The sequence below is a fragment of the Monodelphis domestica genome, chromosome 4 (assembly GCF_027887165.1).
Source record: "Monodelphis domestica isolate mMonDom1 chromosome 4, mMonDom1.pri, whole genome shotgun sequence".
Lineage (NCBI taxonomy): Eukaryota > Metazoa > Chordata > Mammalia > Didelphimorphia > Didelphidae > Monodelphis > Monodelphis domestica.
Genome location: NC_077230.1, coordinates 379,183,044 through 379,188,258, shown reverse-complemented (window position 1 = coordinate 379,188,258; position 5,215 = coordinate 379,183,044).

The window sequence follows — 5,215 nt, the reverse complement described above, 5'->3', positions numbered from 1 at the left end:
ATTGGTTCCAAGGCAGAAGAGTGGTGAGGGCTAGGCAGTGGGGGTTAAGTGACTTGTCCAGGGTCACACAGCTGGGAAGTATCTGTCTGGGGCCAGATTTGAACCCAGGACCTCCCATGTCTCTAGGCATGAAGAACCTTTAGTCAAATAGAGATTTTTATATTTGATCCTGGAGGTAATAGGGAGTCATAGGAGATTATGGAGATGACATGTCAGGCAAGAACTTTGGCAGCTGAATGGAGATGGGGAAGAGACCTGAGGCAGGCAGACCCACCAGCAGTTATTGCAAAAGTACAGGTGTGAGGTGATGAGGGCTACCCTGGAGGGGTGACAGAGTCAGAGAGAGATATAGAAAGGTGAAATCAGCAGACCTTGGCAACAGTGTGGATATTGGGGGGGGGGCGGGGGAGATGAGAGATAGTGAGAGATCCAGGAAGACTCCCAGGTTGTGTACTTGAGAGACTGGGAAGATGGTGTTGCCCTCTCCAGTAACAGGGGAGCTAGGGAAAAGGGAGGGTTTGGGGGGAAAGCGAGCACCCAGGGTTGTTGTAAGGATCAAATTAGCTAACATTGTATAATGCTTTGCAAACTTTAAAATGTTATATAAAATGCTAGCTACTATCCTCTAACTACCAGTTGTAGGAAATGCCTCACATTGCTTTTTAAAATTAGGTAAATGAAAATTTCTAATTAAAAAAAAAAAACAACTGACCTGTCTTAGAATCAATACGAAGTATGAGTTCAGAATTCCATTCGAAGGATTCTTCCTTCCCTTGCAGAATCCTTGGAAAGGAATTTTTTAAATGTAAAAGAAAACAATATGAAATTTTACTTCCATAAAAATTATTTTTATTTCCAGGGGCAGTTGGGTAGCTCAGTAGATTGAGAGTCAGGCCTAGAGATGGGAGGTTCTGGGTTCAATCTGGCCTGTGACCCTGGGCAAGTCACTTGACCCCCATTGCCTAGCCCTTACCACTCTTCTGCCTTAGAACCAAATACACAATATTGGTTCCAAGACAGAAGGTAAGGGTTTACATTTTTTTTCATTTCTAAAGAAATAGACATTAAAAGAGAGAGAGAGAGAGAGAGAGAGAGAGAGAGAGAGGGAGAGATGGAGAGAGAGAGAGAGAGAGAGAGAGAGAGAGAGAGAGGGAGAGATGGAGAGAGAGAGAGAGAGAGAGAGAGAGAGAGAGAGAGAGAGAGAGAGAGAGGGAGAGAGAGAGAGAGAGAGAGAGAGAGAGAGAGAGAGAGAGAGAGAGAGAGAGAGAGAGAGAGGGAGAGAGAGAGAGAGAGAGCGTCCCCCAAAAAGTATGGAAAATTTCTGTTCATCTTTGTGGCCAAAAGATATTTAATCCATTAAAAGTACAAGTTGGGTGGGGTCGGGGCATAGCTAGATGGCTAAGTGGTTTGAGAGTCAGGCTTAGATATGGGAGGTCCTGGGTTCAAATTTGAAACACTTCTTAGCTGTGAGACCCTGGGCAAGTCACTTAACCCACTCAAAGGTTAGATCACTCAACTATTATATACATATATTTGAAAATGGCATACTGACTGAAGAATCAAAAGTGTACCCCCAAAGTCCTAGGGATGTGTATTAATTAGAATTTTGAATCCTTGGACTTCATCCCCCAGAAATCCTTTGATATTTCCCAGAATTCCTCTCCTCTCTCCATCATGTTACGTGGTGCCACTGCCCTCTCTTTCTTCTTTATTGAGACTGCTGCTGGAGTTAGTTAGCTCCCTTTTAACTCTAGTTTTTATTTTAATAAATCTTATAAATATAATACTCGAGTTATTATATATTAATTTTCATTCTCACAGATGTAAAGTGGAGCTCATTATTAGTTTGATGATTAGTGATGAAGCCACCACTATCTGCCATATCACTGATACCTACTTCATCAAGCCTTTGACTCAGCTCTGCATTCATGATTATAGGAGTGTAGATCTGAGAGGACTAACATCTGTGGTCGGAGGGCTTGCTGAGCCCTTCTCAGGGCTGCTCATCTACCTTTGCTAACACCCAGCTCTCACCTGTGGCTCCAAGAAGCTGTAGCAGATGCAGCAGCCATACCTTGGTAAAACCATCCGGGCAGATGGGCTAAACTAGGTTGAGAGTGACCGACCTCAGCCCTGAGGGCGAGTTAGGGGGAGGTCTACCCCGAGAATGTGAAGACTTCCCCTGGCAGGAGGGGGGGACAAGAACAATCTGTTTCAAAGGCCATGGAGCTGGCTGAAGCAGGTGCTGTGGAGCACATAGAGTTTGGTTAGACATCAAAGCCAAGGTCATCCATTGCATGGCAGTCCGTTGCCAGTTGTCTTTGACTTTTGTCTCGCGCTACTGGACTCCAGTGACTCAGGAAGAGAGAGAAAGGCTGAGGTGCGACTCTGCCTTTGTTAAATTCAATTTACCCACAAGTCAAGACACCACTCCCTGTTGTTCATTGGTCTTTTTCAAAAAACAAAAGATGAATAACATAATAGAAGTATGTCAACTACAGAAAGTAAACTCACACATAGTAAGAACATGGAGGTATTTGATGTCCGAACAAGGTTCTTTTGAAACACTTCATCAATAAAAAATGATAAAAACTATTTATTGGAAAGCATAGCATATTCTTGATTAATAGTTTACGTTTACTATGGTTACCTTATACCCATTATCATCACTCCTGAAGAGCGATAAATGCAGCTTTCCGGGCAAAGAGAGACTTGTACCAAAATATTGTAGAAATCAAATTATGTAAAAGTTATTGTGAACATAAAATTATTTGACCTCACCAAAACTTCATTAAACAAATGCTTTGTATTGGGGAAACTTTCTAGTGATAGCAAATGATCATTTGGACTTAATAAATAAAAACTTATTAATATATGCAAAGGAAGAATAAACTGAAGGTTTTGAGAATGAATCCAGAGGTCAAGTCAAACCAATAAATGGAGGTGGTACTAAATGAGTACCTTGTTCTTCTCTAGGCAAGACACATTGACCATTAGGTTTTCAAGGAGAAAGTTGAGACTGTGTATGTTAAGGATTTGGCATCCTGAGGTCAAAGTTTAATGGGAAACACACTTAAGAAATTAATACCCAAGTAACAGAAGTTCTAACATTTTTCCTCCCTCCCTTTGACTCAGCTACTATCCCTATCCCTCTTTCCCTTCCTTCCTTCCTTCCTTCCTTCCTTCCTTCCTTCCTTCCTTCCTTCCTTCCTTCCTTCCTTCCTTCCTTCCTTCCTTCCTTCCTTCCTTCCTTCCTTCCTTCCTTCCTTCCTTCCTTCCTTCCTTCCTTCCTTCCTTCCTCCCTCCTTTCGTTCATTCGTTCATTCGTCTCTCTCTCTCTCTCTCTCTCTCTCTTCTCTCTCTCTCTCTCTCTCTCTCTCTCTCTCTCTCTCTCTCTCTCTCCCTCTTACCTTCTGCCTTAGAACTGATACTTAAGTATTGGTTCCAAAATAGAAGAGCAGTAAGGGCTAAGCAATTGGGGTTAAGTGACTTGCCTAGGGTTACATAGCTAGGAAGTGTCTGAATTCACATTTGAACTCAGGAATTCCTATCTCCAGACCTGGCTCTCTATCCACTGAGTCACCCAGCTGTTCTTAGCATTTCCTTTTTGACAGTAAATGGGTGGGCAATGATCCTAGGAGGTGATTGAATAAAAACTGGTACTCAAAGTTCATTGCCCTATGGAGATGAAGCAAAGATGAGCACTTCCTTGTAGAGAAGGAGGAAGAAGATTGAGAGAGATCCTCAGAGTACACAATCAACAGGTTAAAATTTGACAGCAGAGTCCCAACTTCACAAACCAATAATAAAGGCTGATAATACTTCCAGAACACTGGATTTGTTCAAAGTAATTGAAAGTGGCTTATCTCTCAGCAAAGCCTGTGAAATGGCTTAAGTCCAAAGGTGGAATCAAAATGGGGTCCAAAGACAATGTCCATATGACTTCAACCAACAGTATCTGGCAGCATTTTGAATAGACTAGACGATTACACCTGGAGTATTTCATTAACAGGGCTGTGGCCTTTAAATACTACTAGCTATTATGAGGTCCCAGCCCCAGGCCTGAGTGTTAAGAATCAGGGCCTTTGAAACTGTGGAGAGGTGGTTACAGAGTGGAAAGAGCACTGACTTTGGAATTCAACGGACTAGATTTTAATCCTATTTCTGAGTTCACTAAGGTTAGAATCATTTAACCTTCCCAGTAATAGCTAGCATTTACATAGTGCTTATAAGCACTTTACAGTTATTATCTCATTTGAACAACCCTAGGAGGTAGGTGCAATTATTATCCCCATTTTACAGATAAGGAAACTGAGGCAAACAGAGGTTAAGTGACGATATATATATATATATATACATAAATATATATATATATATATATATATAAATAAGAAGCTAGTATGTGTCTGAAGCAGGATTGAACACAGGTCTTTCTGACTCCAGGCCCAATGCTCTATTCATTGCATCACCTAGCTACCCTTCCTGAGCCCCATTTCCCCCTTCTATTAAATGACACCCCAATTGCCCAGCCCTTACTGCTCTTCTGCCTTGGAACCAATATGTAGTTTTAATTTGAAGACAGAAAATAAGGGTTAAAAAAGAAAGAAAGAAAAGAAATGTTAGAACTTGCCTTACTAGATGCTTCTGACAGTCTTTCCAGATCTAAGTGTTCGGGATACAAAAGCACACAAGATGACACAACTCTCTGGTCTTGGGATTGAAGATGGGGCTGGGTCTAAGGACTCAGTGCCTTGAGAACTGGGAGGGAAAGCAATCAGGAGGAGAGGATAGGCAGGGTCAGGGAGGAACTCAAAAGGCAGCAGAGTAGCAGGTAGGTAAGGCACAGAGCTAGATTTCAACTAGAGCAGTTAGGTGGCACCATGGTGCATAGAGTGAGGGGCCTGAAATCAGGAAGACTTATCCCGAATTCAAATTTGGTCTGACTCTTACTAGCTGGGTGATCCTGGGCAAGGGACTTTACCCTGTTTACCTTAGTTTCCTCATCTGTAAAATGAGCTAGAGAAGGAAATGGAAAATCTACCAAGAAAATCCTGAATGGGGTTATGAAGAATTGGACATGACAGAAACAACTGAACAATAACAAATTTCAAATCTATAAGGAAAAATATTCCTAACAATTAGAGCAGTGGAATGGATGGTAGTGAGTGCCCCATCCCGGGAGTTCTTCAAGCAAAGGTCAGGTGAGAGTGCGCAG